We start from the raw sequence: 12,859 nt of genomic DNA, 5'->3' as shown, positions 1-12,859 counted from the left end.
CCAACATTGCTTAGCTTCTGAGATCAGACGAGATCAGGCTTATTCAAGGTGGTGTGGCCGCAGGCGATTGCATTTCTGCTTTCATGACTTTTATGTTTAGTGAGCTGGGGGTGATTCCTCCAAAATTTCCTTTTGTCCTCCACACATTTCAATTGTAAAATGTAATGCCTGCAGCACTTGATATTCCCAGGTGGTCTCCCATCCAAGTACTAACCAAGCCCAACATTGCTTAGCTTCTGAGATCAGACGAGATCAGGCTTATTCAAGGTGGTGTGGCCGCAGGCGATTGCATTTCTGCTTTCATGACTTTTATGTTTAGTGAGCTGGGGGTGATTCCTCCAAAATTTCCTTTTGTCCTCCACACATTTCAATTGTAAAATGTAATTACAAAAATGTAATGCCTGCAGCACTTGATATTCCCAGGTGGTCTCCCATCCAAGTACTAACCAAGCCCAACATTGCTTAGCTTCTGAGATCAGACGAGATCAGGCTTATTCAAGGTGGTGTGGCCGCAGGCGATTGCATTTCTGCTTTCATGACTTTTATGTTTAGTGAGCTGGGGGTGATTCCTCCAAAATTTCCTTTTGTCCTCCACACATTTCAATTGTAAAATGTAATTACAAAAATGTAATGCCTGCAGCACTTGATATTCCCAGGTGGTCTCCCATCCAAGTACTAACCAAGCCCAACATTGCTTAGCTTCTGAGATCAGACAAGATCAGGCTTATTCAAAGTGGTGTGGCCGCAGGCGATTGCATTTCTGCTTTCATGACTTTTATGTTTAGTGAGCTGGGGGTGATTCCTCCAAAATTTCCTTTTGTCGTCCACACATTTCAATTGTAAAATGTAATTACAAAAATGTAATGCCTGCAGCACTTGATATTCCCAGGTGGTCTCCTATCCAAGTACTAACCAAGCCCAACATTGCTTAGCTTCTGAGATCAGACGAGATCAGGCTTATTCAAGGTGGTGTGGCCGCAGGCGATTGCTGTTCTGCTTTCATGACTTTTATGTTTAGTGAGCTGGGGGTGATTCCTCCAAAATTTCCTTTTGTCCTCCACACATTTCAATTGTAAAATGTAATGCCTGCAGCACTTGATATTCCCAGGTGGTCTCCCATCCAAGTACTAACCAAGCCCAACATTGCTTAGCTTCGGAGATCAGACGAGATCAGGCTTATTCAAGGTGGTGTGGCCGCAGGCGATTGCTGTTCTGCTTTCATGACTTTTATGTTTAGTGAGCTGGGGGTGATTCCTCCAAAATTTCCTTTTGTCCTCCACACATTTCAATTGTAAAATGTAATGCCTGCAGCACTTGATATTCCCAGGTGGTCTCCCATCCAAGTACTAACCAAGCCCAACATTGCTTAGCTTCTGAGATCAGACGAGATCAGGCTTATTGAAGGTGGTGTGGCCGCAGGCGATTGCATTTCTGCTTTCATGACTTTTATGTTTAGTGAGCTGGGGGTGATTCCTCCAAAATTTCCTTTTGTCCTCCACACATTTCAATTGTAAAATGTAATGCCTGCAGCACTTGATATTCCCAGGTGGTCTCCCATCCAAGTACTAACCAAGCCCAACATTGCTTAGCTTCTGAGATCAGACGAGATCAGGCTTATTCAAGGTGGTGTGGCCGCAGGCGATTGCATTTCTGCTTTCATGACTTTTATGTTTAGTGAGCTGGGGGTGATTCCTCCAAAATTTCCTTTTGTCCTCCACACATTTCAATTGTAAAATGTAATGCCTGCAGCACTTGATATTCCCAGGTGGTCTCCCATCCAAGTACTAACCAAGCCCAACATTGCTTAGCTTCTGAGATCAGACGAGATCAGGCTTATTCAAGGTGGTGTGGCCGCAGGCGATTGCATTTCTGCTTTCATGACTTTTATGTTTAGTGAGCTGGGGGTGATTCCTCCAAAATTTCCTTTTGTCCTCCACACATTTCAATTGTAAAATGTAATGCCTGCAGCACTTGATATTCCCAGGTGGTCTCCCATCCAAGTACTAACCAAGCCCAACATTGCTTAGCTTCTGAGATCAGGCTTATTCAAGGTGGTGTGGCCGCAGGCGATTGCATTTCTGCTTTCATGACTTTTATGTTTAGTCAGCTGGGGGTGATTCCTCCAAAATTTCCTTTTGTCCTCCACACATTTCAATTGTAAAATGTAATTACAAAAATGTAATGCCTGCAGCACTTGATATTCCCAGGTGGTCTCCCATCCAAGTACTAACCAAGCCCAACATTGCTTAGCTTCTGAGATCAGACGAGATCAGGCTTATTCAAGGTGGTGTGGCCGCAGGCGATTGCATTTCTGCTTTCATGACTTTTATGTTTAGTGAGCTGGGGGTGATTCCTCCAAAATTTCCTTTTGTCCTCCACACATTTCAATTGTAAATTGTAATTACAAAAATGTAATGCCTGCAGCACTTGATATTCCCAGGTGGTCTCCCATCCAAGTACTAACCAAGCCCAACATTGCTTAGCTTCTGAGATCAGACGAGATCAGGCTTATTCAAGGTGGTGTGGCCGCAGGCGATTGCTGTTCTGCTTTCATGACTTTTATGTTTAGTGAGCTGGGGGTGATTCCTCCAAAATTTCCTTTTGTCCTCCACACATTTCAATTGTAAAATGTAATTACAAAAATGTAATGCCTGCAGCACTTGATATTCCCAGGTGGTCTCCCATCCAAGTACTAACCAAGCCCAACATTGCTTAGCTTCTGAGATCAGACGAGATCAGGCTTATTCAAGGTGGTGTGGCCGCAGGCGATTGCATTTCTGCTTTCATGACTTTTATGTTTAGTGAGCTGGGGGTGATTCCTCCAAAATTTCCTTTTGTCCTCCACACATTTCAATTGTAAAATGTAATGCCTGCAGCACTTGATATTCCCAGGTGGTCTCCCATCCAAGTACTAACCAAGCCCAACATTGCTTAGCTTCTGAGATCAGGCTTATTCAAGGTGGTGTGGCCGCAGGCGATTGCATTTCTGCTTTCATGACTTTTATGTTTAGTGAGCTGGGGGTGATTCCTCCAAAATTTCCTTTTGTCCTCCACACATTTCAATTGTAAAATGTAATGCCTGCAGCACTTGATATTCCCAGGTGGTCTCCCATCCAAGTACTAACCAAGCCCAACATTGCTTAGTTTCTGAGATCAGACGAGATCAGGCTTATTCAAGGTGGTGTGGCCGCAGGCGATTGCATTTCTGCTTTCATGACTTTTATGTTTAGTGAGCTGGGGGTGATTCCTCCAAAATTTCCTTTTGTCCTCCAACACATTTCAATTGTAAAATGTAATGCCTGCAGCACTTGATATTCCCAGGTGGTCTCCCATCCAAGTACTAACCAAGCCCAACATTGCTTAGCTTCTGAGATCAGGCTTATTCAAGGTGGTGTGGCCGCAGGCGATTGCATTTCTGCTTTCATGACTTTTATGTTTAGTGAGCTGGGGGTGATTCCTCCAAAATTTCCTTTTGTCCTCCACACATTTCAATTGTAAAATGTAATGCCTGCAGCACTTGATATTCCCAGGTGGTCTCCCATCCAAGTACTAACCAAGCCCAACATTGCTTAGCTTCTGAGATCAGGCTTATTCAAGGTGGTGTGGCCGCAGGCGATTGCATTTCTGCTTTCATGACTTTTATGTTTAGTGAGCTGGGGGTGATTCCTCCAAAATTTCCTTTTGTCCTCCACACATTTCAATTGTAAAATGTAATTACAAAAATGTAATGCCTGCAGCACTTGATATTCCCAGGTGGTCTCCCATCCAAGTACTAACCAAGCCCAACATTGCTTAGCTTCTGAGATCAGACGAGATCAGGCTTATTCAAGGTGGTGTGGCCGCAGGCGATTGCATTTCTGCTTTCATGACTTTTATGTTTAGTGAGCTGGGGGTGATTCCTCCAAAATTTCCTTTTGTCCTCCACACATTTCAATTGTAAAATGTAATGCCTGCAGCACTTGATATTCCCAGGTGGTCTCCCATCCAAGTACTAACCAAGCCCAACATTGCTTAGCTTCTGAGATCAGACGAGATCAGGCTTATTCAAGGTGGTGTGGCCGCAGGCGATTGCATTTCTGCTTTCATGACTTTTATGTTTAGTGAGCTGGGGGTGATTCCTCCAAAATTTCCTTTTGTCCTCCACACATTTCAATTGTAAAATGTAATTACAAAAATGTAATGACTGCAGCACTTGATATTCCCAGGTGGTCTCCCATCCAAGTACTAACCAAGCCCAACATTGCTTAGCTTCTGAGATCAGACAAGATCAGGCTTATTCAAGGTGGTGTGGCCGCAGGCGATTGCATTTCTGCTTTCATGACTTTTATGTTTAGTGAGCTGGGGGTGATTCCTCCAAAATTTCCTTTTGTCCTCCACACATTTCAATTGTAAAATGTAATTACAAAAATGTAATGCCTGCAGCACTTGATATTCCCAGGTGGTCTCCCATCCAAGTACTAACCAAGCCCAACATTGCTTAGCTTCTGAGATCAGACGAGATGAGGCTTATTCAAGGTGGTGTGGCCGCAGGCGATTGCATTTCTGCTTTCATGACTTTTATGTTTAGTGAGCTGGGGGTGATTCCTCCAAAATTTCCTTTTGTCCTCCACACATTTCAATTGTAAAATGTAATGCCTGCAGCACTTGATATTCCCAGGTGGTCTCCCATCCAAGTACTAACCAAGCCCAACATTGCTTAGCTTCTGAGATCAGACGAGATCTGGCTTATTCAAGGTGGTGTGGCCGCAGGCGATTGCATTTCTGCTTTCATGACTTTTATGTTTAGTGAGCTGGGGGTGATTCCTCCAAAATTTCCTTTTGTCCTCCACACATTTCAATTGTAAAACGTAATACCTGCAACACTTGATATTCCCAGGGGGTCTCCCATCCAAGTACTAACCAAGCCCAACATTGCTTAGCTTCTGAGATCAGACGAGATCAGGCTTATTCAAGGTGGTGTGGCCGCAGGCGATTGCATTTCTGCTTTCATGACTTTTATGTTTAGTGAGCTGGGGGTGATTCCTCCAAAATTTCCTTTTGTCCTCCACACATTTCAATTGTAAAATGTAATGCCTGCAGCACTTGATATTCCCAGGTGGTCTCCCATCCAAGTACTAACCAAGCCCAACATTGCTTAGCTTCTGAGATCAGGCTTATTCAAGGTGGTGTGGCCGCAGGCGATTGCATTTCTGCTTTCATGACTTTTATGTTTAGTCAGCTGGGGGTGATTCCTCCAAAATTTCCTTTTGTCCTCCACACATTTCAATTGTAAAATGTAATTACAAAAATGTAATGCCTGCAGCACTTGATATTCCCAGGTGGTCTCCCATCCAAGTACTAACCAAGCCCAACATTGCTTAGCTTCTGAGATCAGACGAGATCAGGCTTATTCAAGGTGGTGTGGCCGCAGGCGATTGCATTTCTGCTTTCATGACTTTTATGTTTAGTGAGCTGGGGGTGATTCCTCCAAAATTTCCTTTTGTCCTCCACACATTTCAATTGTAAAATGTAATGCCTGCAGCACTTGATATTCCCAGGTGGTCTCCCATCCAAGTACTAACCAAGCCCAACATTGCTTAGCTTCTGAGATCAGACGAGATCAGGCTTATTCAAGGTGGTGTGGCCGCAGGCGATTGCATTTCTGCTTTCATGACTTTTATGTTTAGTGAGCTGGGGGTGATTCCTCCAAAATTTCCTTTTGTCCTCCACACATTTCAATTGTAAAATGTAATGCCTGCAGCACTTGATATTCCCAGGTGGTCTCCCATCCAAGTACTAACCAAGCCCAACATTGCTTAGCTTCTGAGATCAGGCTTATTCAAGGTGGTGTGGCCGCAGGCAATTGCATTTCTGCTTTCATGACTTTTATGTTTAGTGAGCTGGGGGTGATTCCTCCAAAATTTCCTTTTGTCCTCCACACATTTCAATTGTAAAATGTAATTACAAAAATGTAATGCCTGCAGCACTTGATATTCCCAGGTGGTCTCCCATCCAAGTACTAACCAAGCCCAACATTGCTTAGCTTCTGAGATCAGACGAGATCAGGCTTATTCAAGGTGGTGTGGCCGCAGGCGATTGCTGTTCTGCTTTCATGACTTTTATGTTTAGTGAGCTGGGGGTGATTCCTCCAAAATTTCCTTTTGTCCTCCACACATTTCAATTGTAAATTGTAATTACAAAAATGTAATGCCTGCAGCACTTGATATTCCCAGGTGGTCTCCCATCCAAGTACTAACCAAGCCCAACATTGCTTAGCTTCTGAGATCAGACGAGATCAGGCTTATTCAAGGTGGTGTGGCCGCAGGCGATTGCATTTCTGCTTTCATGACTTTTATGTTTAGTGAGCTGGGGGTGATTCCTCCAAAATTTCCTTTTGTCCTCCACACATTTCAATTGTAAAATGTAATGCCTGCAGCACTTGATATTCCCAGGTGGTCTCCCATCCAAGTACTAACCAAGCCCAACATTGCTTAGCTTCTGAGATCAGGCTTATTCAAGGTGGTGTGGCCGCAGGCGATTGCATTTCTGCTTTCATGACTTTTATGTTTAGTGAGCTGGGGGTGATTCCTCCAAAATTTCCTTTTGTCCTCCACACATTTCAATTGTAAAATGTAATTACAAAAATGTAATGCCTGCAGCACTTGATATTCCCAGGTGGTCTCCCATCCAAGTACTAACCAAGCCCAACATTGCTTAGCTTCTGAGATCAGACGAGATCAGGCTTATTCAAGGTGGTGTGGCCGCAGGCGATTGCATTTCTGCTTTCATGACTTTTATGTTTAGTGAGCTGGGGGTGATTCCTCCAAAATTTCCTTTTGTCCTCCACACATTTCAATTGTAAAATGTAATTACAAAAATGTAATGCCTGCAGCACTTGATATTCCCAGGTGGTCTCCCATCCAAGTACTAACCAAGCCCAACATTGCTTAGCTTCTGAGATCAGACGAGATCAGGCTTATTCAAGGTGGTGTGGCCGCAGGCGATTGCTGTTCTGCTTTCATGACTTTTATGTTTAGTGAGCTGGGGGTGATTCCTCCAAAATTTCCTTTTGTCCTCCACACATTTCAATTGTAAAATGTAATGCCTGCAGCACTTGATATTCCCAGGTGGTCTCCCATCCAAGTACTAACCAAGCCCAACATTGCTTAGCTTCTGAGATCAGACGAGATCAGGCTTATTCAAGGTGGTGTGGCCGCAGGCGATTGTATTTCTGCTTTCATGACTTTTATGTTTAGTGAGCTGGGGGTGATTCCTCCAAAATTTCCTTTTGTCCTCCACACATTTCAATTGTAAAATGTAATGCCTGCAGCACTTGATATTCCCAGGTGGTCTCCCATCCAAGTACTAACCAAGCCCAACATTGCTTAGCTTCTGAGATCAGACGAGATCAGGCTTATTCAAGGTGGTGTGGCCGCAGGCGATTGCATTTCTGCTTTCATGACTTTTATGTTTAGTGAGCTGGGGGTGATTCCTCCAAAATTTCCTTTTGTCCTCCACACATTTCAATTGTAAAATGTAATGCCTGCAGCACTTGATATTCCCAGGTGGTCTCCCATCCAAGTACTAACCAAGCCCAACATTGCTTAGCTTCTGAGATCAGACGAGATCAGGCTTATTCAAGGTGGTGTGGCCGCAGGCGATTGCATTTCTGCTTTCATGACTTTTATGTTTAGTGAGCTGGGGGTGATTCCTCCAAAATTTCCTTTTGTCCTCCACACATTTCAATTGTAAAATGTAATGCCTGCAGCACTTGATATTCCCAGGTGGTCTCCCATCCAAGTACTAACCAAGCCCAACATTGCTTAGCTTCTGAGATCAGACGAGATCAGGCTTATTCAAGGTGGTGTGGCCGCAGGCGATTGCATTTCTGCTTTCATGACTTTTATGTTTAGTGAGCTGGGGGTGATTCCTCCAAAATTTCCTTTTGTCCTCCACACATTTCAATTGTAAAATGTAATGCCTGCAGCACTTGATATTCCCAGGTGGTCTCCCATCCAAGTACTAACCAAGCCCAACATTGCTTAGCTTCTGAGATCAGACGAGATCAGGCTTATTCAAGGTGGTGTGGCCGCAGGCGATTGCATTTCTGCTTTCATGACTTTTATGTTTAGTGAGCTGGGGGTGATTCCTCCAAAATTTCCTTTTGTCCTCCACACATTTCAATTGTAAAATGTAATGCCTGCAGCACTTGATATTCCCAGGTGGTCTCCCATCCAAGTACTAACCAAGCCCAACATTGCTTAGCTTCTGAGATCAGGCTTATTCAAGGTGGTGTGGCCGCAGGCGATTGCATTTCTGCTTTCATGACTTTTATGTTTAGTGAGCTGGGGGTGATTCCTCCAAAATTTCCTTTTGTCCTCCACACATTTCAATTGTAAAATGTAATGCCTGCAGCACTTGATATTCCCAGGTGGTCTCCCATCCAAGTACTAACCAAGCCCAACATTGCTTAGTTTCTGAGATCAGACGAGATCAGGCTTATTCAAGGTGGTGTGGCCGCAGGCGATTGCATTTCTGCTTTCATGACTTTTATGTTTAGTGAGCTGGGGGTGATTCCTCCAAAATTTCCTTTTGTCCTCCACACATTTCAATTGTAAAATGTAATGCCTGCAGCAGTTGATATTCCCAGGTGGTCTCCCATCCAAGTACTAACCAAGCCCAACATTGCTTAGCTTCTGAGATCAGGCTTATTCAAGGTGGTGTGGCCGCAGGCGATTGCATTTCTGCTTTCATGACTTTTATGTTTAGTGAGCTGGGGGTGATTCCTCCAAAATTTCCTTTTGTCCTCCACACATTTCAATTGTAAAATGTAATGCCTGCAGCACTTGATATTCCCAGGTGGTCTCCCATCCAAGTACTAACCAAGCCCAACATTGCTTAGCTTCTGAGATCAGACGAGATCAGGCTTATTCAAGGTGGTGTGGCCGCAGGCGATTGCATTTCTGCTTTCATGACTTTTATGTTTAGTGAGCTGGGGGTGATTCCTCCAAAATTTCCTTTTGTCCTCCACACATTTCAATTGTAAAATGTAATTACAAAAATGTAATGCCTGCAGCACTTGATATTCCCAGGTGGTCTCCCATCCAAGTACTAACCAAGCCCAACATTGCTTAGCTTCGGAGATCAGACGAGATCAGGCTTATTCAAGGTGGTGTGGCCGCAGGCGATTGCATTTCTGCTTTCATGACTTTTATGTTTAGTGAGCTGGGGGTGATTCCTCCAAAATTTCCTTTTGTCCTCCACACATTTCAATTGTAAAATGTAATGCCTGCAGCACTTGATATTCCCAGGTGGTCTCCCATCCAAGTACTAACCAAGCCCAACATTGCTTAGCTTCTGAGATCAGACGAGATCAGGCTTATTCAAGGTGGTGTGGCCGCAGGCGATTGCATTTCTGCTTTCATGACTTTTATGTTTAGTGAGCTGGGGGTGATTCCTCCAAAATTTCCTTTTGTCCTCCACACATTTCAATTGTAAAATGTAATGCCTGCAGCACTTGATATTCCCAGGTGGTCTCCCATCCAAGTACTAACCAAGCCCAACATTGCTTAGCTTCTGAGATCAGACGAGATCAGGCTTATTCAAGGTGGTGTGGCCGCAGGCGATTGCATTTCTGCTTTCATGACTTTTATGTTTAGTGAGCTGGGGGTGATTCCTCCAAAATTTCCTTTTGTCCTCCACACATTTCAATTGTAAAATGTAATTACAAAAATGTAATGCCTGCAGCACTTGATATTCCCAGGTGGTCTCCCATCCAAGTACTAACCAAGCCCAACATTGCTTAGCTTCTGAGATCAGACGAGATCAGGCTTATTCAAGGTGGTGTGGCCGCAGGCGATTGCATTTCTGCTTTCATGACTTTTATGTTTAGTGAGCTGGGGGTGATTCCTCCAAAATTTCCTTTTGTCCTCCACACATTTCAATTGTAAAATGTAATTACAAAAATGTAATGCCTGCAGCACTTGATATTCCCAGGTGGTCTCCCATCCAAGTACTAACCAAGCCCAACATTGCTTAGCTTCTGAGATCAGACGAGATCAGGCTTATTCAAGGTGGTGTGGCCGCAGGCGATTGCATTTCTGCTTTCATGACTTTTATGTTTAGTGAGCTGGGGGTGATTCCTCCAAAATTTCCTTTTGTCCTCCACACATTTCAATTGTAAAATGTAATTACAAAAATGTAATGCCTGCAGCACTTGATATTCCCAGGTGGTCTCCCATCCAAGTACTAACCAAGCCCAACATTGCTTAGCTTCTGAGATCAGACGAGATCAGGCTTATTCAAGGTGGTGTGGCCGCAGGCGATTGCATTTCTGCTTTCATGACTTTTATGTTTAGTGAGCTGGGGGTGATTCCTCCAAAATTTCCTTTTGTCCTCCACACATTTCAATTGTAAAATGTAATTACAAAAATGTAATGCCTGCAGCACTTGATATTCCCAGGTGGTCTCCCATCCAAGTACTAACCAAGCCCAACATTGCTTAGCTTCTGAGATCAGACGAGATCAGGCTTATTCAAGGTGGTGTGGCCGCAGACGATTGCATTTCTGCTTTCATGACTTTTATGTTTAGTGAGCTGGGGGTGATTCCTCCAAAATTTCCTTTTGTCCTCCACACATTTCAATTGTAAAATGTAATGCCTGCAGCACTTGATATTCCCAGGTGGTCTCCCATCCAAGTACTAACCAAGCCCAACATTGCTTAGCTTCTGAGATCAGACGAGATCAGGCTTATTCAAGGTGGTGTGGCCGCAGGCGATTGCATTTCTGCTTTCATGACTTTTATGTTTAGTGAGCTGGGGGTGATTCCTCCAAAATTTCCTTTTGTCCTCCACACATTTCAATTGTAAAATGTAATTACAAAAATGTAATGCCTGCAGCACTTGATATTCCCAGGTGGTCTCCCATCCAAGTACTAACCAAGCCCAACATTGCTTAGCTTCTGAGATCAGACGAGATCAGGCTTATTCAAGGTGGTGTGGCCGCAGGCGATTGCATTTCTGCTTTCATGACTTTTATGTTTAGTGAGCTGGGGGTGATTCCGCCAAAATTTCCTTTTGTCCTCCACACATTTCAATTGTAAAATGTAATTACAAAAATGTAATGCCTGCAGCACTTGATATTCCCAGGTGGTCTCCCATCCAAGTACTAACCAAGCCCAACATTGCTTAGCTTCTGAGATCAGACGAGATCAGGCTTATTCAAGGTGGTGTGGCCGCAGGCGATTGCATTTCTGCTTTCATGACTTTTATGTTTAGTGAGCTGGGGGTGATTCCGCCAAAATTTCCTTTTGTCCTCCACACATTTCAATTCTAAAATGTAATTACAAAAATGTAATGCCTGCAGCACTTGATATTCCCAGGTGGTCTCCCATCCAAGTACTAACCAAGCCCAACATTGCTTAGCTTCTGAGATCAGACGAGATCAGGCTTATTCAAGGTGGTGTGGCCGCAGGCGATTGCATTTCTGCTTTCATGACTTTTATGTTTAGTGAGCTGGGGGTGATTCCTCCAAAATTTCCTTTTGTCCTCCACACATTTCAATTGTAAAATGTAATGCCTGCAGCACTTGATATTCCCAGGTGGTCTCCCATCCAAGTACTAACCAAGCCCAACATTGCTTAGCTTCTGAGATCAGACGAGATCAGGCTTATTCAAGGTGGTGTGGCCGCAGGCGATTGCATTTCTGCTTTCATGACTTTTATGTTTAGTGAGCTGGGGGTGATTCCTCCAAAATTTCCTTTTGTCCTCCACACATTTCAATTGTAAAATGTAATGCCTGCAGCACTTGATATTCCCAGGTGGTCTCCCATCCAAGTACTAACCAAGCCCAACATTGCTTAGCTTCTGAGATCAGACGAGATCAGGCTTATTCAAGGTGGTGTGGCCGCAGGCGATTGCATTTCTGCTTTCATGACTTTTATGTTTAGTGAGCTGGGGGTGATTCCTCCAAAATTTCCTTTTGTCCACACATTTCAATTGTAAAATGTAATGACAAAAATGTAATGCCTGCAGCACTTGATATTCCCAGGTGGTCTCCCATCCAAGTACTAACCAAGCCCAACATTGCTTAGCTTCGGAGATCAGACGAGATCAGGCTTATTCAAGGTGGTGTGGCCGCAGGCGATTGCATTTCTGCTTTCATGACTTTTATGTTTAGTGAGCTGGGGGTGATTCCTCCAAAATTTCCTTTTGTCCTCCACACATTTCAATTGTAAAATGTAATTACAAAAATGTAATGCCTGCAGCACTTGATATTCCCAGGTGGTCTCCCATCCAAGTACTAACCAAGCCCAACATTGCTTAGCTTCTGAGATCAGACGAGATCTGGCTTATTCAAGGTGGTGTGGCCGCAGGCGATTGCATTTCTGCTTTCATGACTTTTATGTTTAGTGAGCTGGGGGTGATTCCTCCAAAATTTCCTTTTGTCCTCCACACATTTCAATTGTAAAATGTAATTACAAAAATGTAATGCCTGCAGCACTTGATATTCCCAGGTGGTCTCCCATCCAAGTACTAACCAAGCCCAACATTGCTTAGCTTCTGAGATCAGACGAGATTAGGCTTATTCAAGGTGGTGTGGCCGCAGGCGATTGCATTTCTGCTTTCATGACTTTTATGTTTAGTGAGCTGGGGGTGATTCCTCCAAAATTTCCTTTTGTCCTCCACACATTTCAATTGTAAAATGTAATTACAAAAATGTAATGCCTGCAGCACTTGATATCCCCAGGTGGTCTCCCATCCAAGTACTAACCAAGCCCAACATTGCTTAGCTTCTGAGATCAGACGAGATCAGGCTTATTCAAGGTGGTGTGGCCGCAGGCGATTGCATTTCTGCTTTCATGACTTTTATGTTTAGTGAG

The 12,859-nt window shown here is 43.9% G+C and overlaps 49 non-coding genes and 9 pseudogenes across 49 annotated transcripts in view; all 58 read right to left on the bottom strand.

Annotated features, from left to right (window-relative positions):
• LOC131732660 (5S ribosomal RNA) overlaps positions 1-65 on the bottom strand; it is a 119-nt gene extending 54 nt beyond the window's left edge. The window contains exon 1 of the ribosomal RNA XR_009325679.1: positions 1-65. This exon is cut by the window's left edge and continues 54 nt beyond it. This is a non-coding gene — a ribosomal RNA (5S ribosomal RNA).
• A 100-nt stretch (positions 66-165) lies between these two features.
• LOC131732659 (5S ribosomal RNA) lies at positions 166-284 on the bottom strand. The gene has a single exon (XR_009325678.1). It is a non-coding gene; the product is annotated as a 5S ribosomal RNA (ribosomal RNA).
• A 114-nt stretch (positions 285-398) lies between these two features.
• Positions 399-517, bottom strand: LOC131732658 (5S ribosomal RNA). Its single transcript, XR_009325677.1, has one exon. It is a non-coding gene; the product is annotated as a 5S ribosomal RNA (ribosomal RNA).
• Positions 518-631: 114 nt separating this feature from the next.
• Positions 632-750, bottom strand: LOC131732731 (5S ribosomal RNA). Its single transcript, XR_009325751.1, has one exon. It is a non-coding gene; the product is annotated as a 5S ribosomal RNA (ribosomal RNA).
• A 114-nt stretch (positions 751-864) lies between these two features.
• Positions 865-983, bottom strand: LOC131732768 (5S ribosomal RNA). The gene has a single exon (XR_009325788.1). It is a non-coding gene; the product is annotated as a 5S ribosomal RNA (ribosomal RNA).
• Positions 984-1,083: 100 nt separating this feature from the next.
• Positions 1,084-1,202, bottom strand: LOC131732764 (5S ribosomal RNA). The gene has a single exon (XR_009325784.1). It is a non-coding gene; the product is annotated as a 5S ribosomal RNA (ribosomal RNA).
• Positions 1,203-1,302: 100 nt separating this feature from the next.
• On the bottom strand, positions 1,303-1,421 carry LOC131732757 (5S ribosomal RNA). The gene has a single exon (XR_009325777.1). It is a non-coding gene; the product is annotated as a 5S ribosomal RNA (ribosomal RNA).
• A 100-nt stretch (positions 1,422-1,521) lies between these two features.
• Positions 1,522-1,640, bottom strand: LOC131732657 (5S ribosomal RNA). The gene has a single exon (XR_009325676.1). It is a non-coding gene; the product is annotated as a 5S ribosomal RNA (ribosomal RNA).
• Positions 1,641-1,740: 100 nt separating this feature from the next.
• LOC131732656 (5S ribosomal RNA) lies at positions 1,741-1,859 on the bottom strand. The gene has a single exon (XR_009325675.1). It is a non-coding gene; the product is annotated as a 5S ribosomal RNA (ribosomal RNA).
• Positions 1,860-1,959: 100 nt separating this feature from the next.
• On the bottom strand, positions 1,960-2,068 carry LOC131732804 (5S ribosomal RNA; annotated as a pseudogene).
• A 114-nt stretch (positions 2,069-2,182) lies between these two features.
• On the bottom strand, positions 2,183-2,301 carry LOC131732655 (5S ribosomal RNA). Its single transcript, XR_009325674.1, has one exon. It is a non-coding gene; the product is annotated as a 5S ribosomal RNA (ribosomal RNA).
• A 114-nt stretch (positions 2,302-2,415) lies between these two features.
• On the bottom strand, positions 2,416-2,534 carry LOC131732653 (5S ribosomal RNA). The gene has a single exon (XR_009325672.1). It is a non-coding gene; the product is annotated as a 5S ribosomal RNA (ribosomal RNA).
• A 114-nt stretch (positions 2,535-2,648) lies between these two features.
• Positions 2,649-2,767, bottom strand: LOC131732652 (5S ribosomal RNA). Its single transcript, XR_009325671.1, has one exon. It is a non-coding gene; the product is annotated as a 5S ribosomal RNA (ribosomal RNA).
• Positions 2,768-2,867: 100 nt separating this feature from the next.
• On the bottom strand, positions 2,868-2,976 carry LOC131732803 (5S ribosomal RNA; annotated as a pseudogene).
• Positions 2,977-3,076: 100 nt separating this feature from the next.
• Positions 3,077-3,195, bottom strand: LOC131732720 (5S ribosomal RNA). The gene has a single exon (XR_009325740.1). It is a non-coding gene; the product is annotated as a 5S ribosomal RNA (ribosomal RNA).
• A 101-nt stretch (positions 3,196-3,296) lies between these two features.
• On the bottom strand, positions 3,297-3,405 carry LOC131732802 (5S ribosomal RNA; annotated as a pseudogene).
• A 100-nt stretch (positions 3,406-3,505) lies between these two features.
• On the bottom strand, positions 3,506-3,614 carry LOC131732801 (5S ribosomal RNA; annotated as a pseudogene).
• Positions 3,615-3,728: 114 nt separating this feature from the next.
• On the bottom strand, positions 3,729-3,847 carry LOC131732651 (5S ribosomal RNA). The gene has a single exon (XR_009325670.1). It is a non-coding gene; the product is annotated as a 5S ribosomal RNA (ribosomal RNA).
• Positions 3,848-3,947: 100 nt separating this feature from the next.
• On the bottom strand, positions 3,948-4,066 carry LOC131732650 (5S ribosomal RNA). Its single transcript, XR_009325669.1, has one exon. It is a non-coding gene; the product is annotated as a 5S ribosomal RNA (ribosomal RNA).
• Positions 4,067-4,180: 114 nt separating this feature from the next.
• On the bottom strand, positions 4,181-4,299 carry LOC131732784 (5S ribosomal RNA). Its single transcript, XR_009325803.1, has one exon. It is a non-coding gene; the product is annotated as a 5S ribosomal RNA (ribosomal RNA).
• A 114-nt stretch (positions 4,300-4,413) lies between these two features.
• LOC131732787 (5S ribosomal RNA) lies at positions 4,414-4,532 on the bottom strand. The gene has a single exon (XR_009325806.1). It is a non-coding gene; the product is annotated as a 5S ribosomal RNA (ribosomal RNA).
• Positions 4,533-4,632: 100 nt separating this feature from the next.
• Positions 4,633-4,751, bottom strand: LOC131732755 (5S ribosomal RNA). The gene has a single exon (XR_009325775.1). It is a non-coding gene; the product is annotated as a 5S ribosomal RNA (ribosomal RNA).
• Positions 4,752-4,851: 100 nt separating this feature from the next.
• LOC131732775 (5S ribosomal RNA) lies at positions 4,852-4,970 on the bottom strand. Its single transcript, XR_009325794.1, has one exon. It is a non-coding gene; the product is annotated as a 5S ribosomal RNA (ribosomal RNA).
• A 100-nt stretch (positions 4,971-5,070) lies between these two features.
• LOC131732799 (5S ribosomal RNA) lies at positions 5,071-5,179 on the bottom strand (annotated as a pseudogene).
• A 114-nt stretch (positions 5,180-5,293) lies between these two features.
• Positions 5,294-5,412, bottom strand: LOC131732649 (5S ribosomal RNA). Its single transcript, XR_009325668.1, has one exon. It is a non-coding gene; the product is annotated as a 5S ribosomal RNA (ribosomal RNA).
• Positions 5,413-5,512: 100 nt separating this feature from the next.
• LOC131732648 (5S ribosomal RNA) lies at positions 5,513-5,631 on the bottom strand. The gene has a single exon (XR_009325667.1). It is a non-coding gene; the product is annotated as a 5S ribosomal RNA (ribosomal RNA).
• Positions 5,632-5,731: 100 nt separating this feature from the next.
• Positions 5,732-5,840, bottom strand: LOC131732797 (5S ribosomal RNA; annotated as a pseudogene).
• A 114-nt stretch (positions 5,841-5,954) lies between these two features.
• On the bottom strand, positions 5,955-6,073 carry LOC131732647 (5S ribosomal RNA). The gene has a single exon (XR_009325666.1). It is a non-coding gene; the product is annotated as a 5S ribosomal RNA (ribosomal RNA).
• Positions 6,074-6,187: 114 nt separating this feature from the next.
• LOC131732646 (5S ribosomal RNA) lies at positions 6,188-6,306 on the bottom strand. Its single transcript, XR_009325665.1, has one exon. It is a non-coding gene; the product is annotated as a 5S ribosomal RNA (ribosomal RNA).
• A 100-nt stretch (positions 6,307-6,406) lies between these two features.
• Positions 6,407-6,515, bottom strand: LOC131732796 (5S ribosomal RNA; annotated as a pseudogene).
• A 114-nt stretch (positions 6,516-6,629) lies between these two features.
• LOC131732645 (5S ribosomal RNA) lies at positions 6,630-6,748 on the bottom strand. The gene has a single exon (XR_009325664.1). It is a non-coding gene; the product is annotated as a 5S ribosomal RNA (ribosomal RNA).
• A 114-nt stretch (positions 6,749-6,862) lies between these two features.
• On the bottom strand, positions 6,863-6,981 carry LOC131732644 (5S ribosomal RNA). The gene has a single exon (XR_009325663.1). It is a non-coding gene; the product is annotated as a 5S ribosomal RNA (ribosomal RNA).
• Positions 6,982-7,081: 100 nt separating this feature from the next.
• On the bottom strand, positions 7,082-7,200 carry LOC131732642 (5S ribosomal RNA). Its single transcript, XR_009325661.1, has one exon. It is a non-coding gene; the product is annotated as a 5S ribosomal RNA (ribosomal RNA).
• Positions 7,201-7,300: 100 nt separating this feature from the next.
• Positions 7,301-7,419, bottom strand: LOC131732641 (5S ribosomal RNA). Its single transcript, XR_009325660.1, has one exon. It is a non-coding gene; the product is annotated as a 5S ribosomal RNA (ribosomal RNA).
• A 100-nt stretch (positions 7,420-7,519) lies between these two features.
• Positions 7,520-7,638, bottom strand: LOC131732640 (5S ribosomal RNA). The gene has a single exon (XR_009325659.1). It is a non-coding gene; the product is annotated as a 5S ribosomal RNA (ribosomal RNA).
• Positions 7,639-7,738: 100 nt separating this feature from the next.
• Positions 7,739-7,857, bottom strand: LOC131732639 (5S ribosomal RNA). The gene has a single exon (XR_009325658.1). It is a non-coding gene; the product is annotated as a 5S ribosomal RNA (ribosomal RNA).
• Positions 7,858-7,957: 100 nt separating this feature from the next.
• On the bottom strand, positions 7,958-8,076 carry LOC131732638 (5S ribosomal RNA). The gene has a single exon (XR_009325657.1). It is a non-coding gene; the product is annotated as a 5S ribosomal RNA (ribosomal RNA).
• Positions 8,077-8,176: 100 nt separating this feature from the next.
• On the bottom strand, positions 8,177-8,285 carry LOC131732795 (5S ribosomal RNA; annotated as a pseudogene).
• A 100-nt stretch (positions 8,286-8,385) lies between these two features.
• Positions 8,386-8,504, bottom strand: LOC131732719 (5S ribosomal RNA). Its single transcript, XR_009325739.1, has one exon. It is a non-coding gene; the product is annotated as a 5S ribosomal RNA (ribosomal RNA).
• A 100-nt stretch (positions 8,505-8,604) lies between these two features.
• On the bottom strand, positions 8,605-8,713 carry LOC131732808 (5S ribosomal RNA; annotated as a pseudogene).
• A 100-nt stretch (positions 8,714-8,813) lies between these two features.
• Positions 8,814-8,932, bottom strand: LOC131732637 (5S ribosomal RNA). The gene has a single exon (XR_009325656.1). It is a non-coding gene; the product is annotated as a 5S ribosomal RNA (ribosomal RNA).
• A 114-nt stretch (positions 8,933-9,046) lies between these two features.
• On the bottom strand, positions 9,047-9,165 carry LOC131732763 (5S ribosomal RNA). The gene has a single exon (XR_009325783.1). It is a non-coding gene; the product is annotated as a 5S ribosomal RNA (ribosomal RNA).
• Positions 9,166-9,265: 100 nt separating this feature from the next.
• Positions 9,266-9,384, bottom strand: LOC131732636 (5S ribosomal RNA). Its single transcript, XR_009325655.1, has one exon. It is a non-coding gene; the product is annotated as a 5S ribosomal RNA (ribosomal RNA).
• A 100-nt stretch (positions 9,385-9,484) lies between these two features.
• Positions 9,485-9,603, bottom strand: LOC131732635 (5S ribosomal RNA). The gene has a single exon (XR_009325654.1). It is a non-coding gene; the product is annotated as a 5S ribosomal RNA (ribosomal RNA).
• A 114-nt stretch (positions 9,604-9,717) lies between these two features.
• LOC131732634 (5S ribosomal RNA) lies at positions 9,718-9,836 on the bottom strand. The gene has a single exon (XR_009325653.1). It is a non-coding gene; the product is annotated as a 5S ribosomal RNA (ribosomal RNA).
• Positions 9,837-9,950: 114 nt separating this feature from the next.
• Positions 9,951-10,069, bottom strand: LOC131732633 (5S ribosomal RNA). Its single transcript, XR_009325652.1, has one exon. It is a non-coding gene; the product is annotated as a 5S ribosomal RNA (ribosomal RNA).
• Positions 10,070-10,183: 114 nt separating this feature from the next.
• Positions 10,184-10,302, bottom strand: LOC131732631 (5S ribosomal RNA). Its single transcript, XR_009325650.1, has one exon. It is a non-coding gene; the product is annotated as a 5S ribosomal RNA (ribosomal RNA).
• Positions 10,303-10,416: 114 nt separating this feature from the next.
• Positions 10,417-10,535, bottom strand: LOC131732723 (5S ribosomal RNA). The gene has a single exon (XR_009325743.1). It is a non-coding gene; the product is annotated as a 5S ribosomal RNA (ribosomal RNA).
• A 100-nt stretch (positions 10,536-10,635) lies between these two features.
• On the bottom strand, positions 10,636-10,754 carry LOC131732630 (5S ribosomal RNA). Its single transcript, XR_009325649.1, has one exon. It is a non-coding gene; the product is annotated as a 5S ribosomal RNA (ribosomal RNA).
• Positions 10,755-10,868: 114 nt separating this feature from the next.
• Positions 10,869-10,987, bottom strand: LOC131732629 (5S ribosomal RNA). The gene has a single exon (XR_009325648.1). It is a non-coding gene; the product is annotated as a 5S ribosomal RNA (ribosomal RNA).
• Positions 10,988-11,101: 114 nt separating this feature from the next.
• Positions 11,102-11,220, bottom strand: LOC131732628 (5S ribosomal RNA). Its single transcript, XR_009325647.1, has one exon. It is a non-coding gene; the product is annotated as a 5S ribosomal RNA (ribosomal RNA).
• Positions 11,221-11,334: 114 nt separating this feature from the next.
• LOC131732627 (5S ribosomal RNA) lies at positions 11,335-11,453 on the bottom strand. Its single transcript, XR_009325646.1, has one exon. It is a non-coding gene; the product is annotated as a 5S ribosomal RNA (ribosomal RNA).
• A 100-nt stretch (positions 11,454-11,553) lies between these two features.
• On the bottom strand, positions 11,554-11,672 carry LOC131732626 (5S ribosomal RNA). Its single transcript, XR_009325645.1, has one exon. It is a non-coding gene; the product is annotated as a 5S ribosomal RNA (ribosomal RNA).
• Positions 11,673-11,772: 100 nt separating this feature from the next.
• LOC131732625 (5S ribosomal RNA) lies at positions 11,773-11,891 on the bottom strand. Its single transcript, XR_009325644.1, has one exon. It is a non-coding gene; the product is annotated as a 5S ribosomal RNA (ribosomal RNA).
• Positions 11,892-12,002: 111 nt separating this feature from the next.
• LOC131732762 (5S ribosomal RNA) lies at positions 12,003-12,121 on the bottom strand. Its single transcript, XR_009325782.1, has one exon. It is a non-coding gene; the product is annotated as a 5S ribosomal RNA (ribosomal RNA).
• Positions 12,122-12,235: 114 nt separating this feature from the next.
• On the bottom strand, positions 12,236-12,354 carry LOC131732754 (5S ribosomal RNA). Its single transcript, XR_009325774.1, has one exon. It is a non-coding gene; the product is annotated as a 5S ribosomal RNA (ribosomal RNA).
• Positions 12,355-12,468: 114 nt separating this feature from the next.
• On the bottom strand, positions 12,469-12,587 carry LOC131732780 (5S ribosomal RNA). Its single transcript, XR_009325799.1, has one exon. It is a non-coding gene; the product is annotated as a 5S ribosomal RNA (ribosomal RNA).
• A 114-nt stretch (positions 12,588-12,701) lies between these two features.
• LOC131732776 (5S ribosomal RNA) lies at positions 12,702-12,820 on the bottom strand. Its single transcript, XR_009325795.1, has one exon. It is a non-coding gene; the product is annotated as a 5S ribosomal RNA (ribosomal RNA).
• Between the last annotated feature and the right edge of the window lie 39 nt (positions 12,821-12,859).

Source organism: Acipenser ruthenus, unplaced genomic scaffold (genome assembly GCF_902713425.1).
Source record: "Acipenser ruthenus unplaced genomic scaffold, fAciRut3.2 maternal haplotype, whole genome shotgun sequence".
NCBI lineage: Eukaryota > Metazoa > Chordata > Actinopteri > Acipenseriformes > Acipenseridae > Acipenser > Acipenser ruthenus.
Note: the sequence above shows the minus strand (reverse complement) of the source record. Positions and strands in the feature narration are given on the sequence as shown.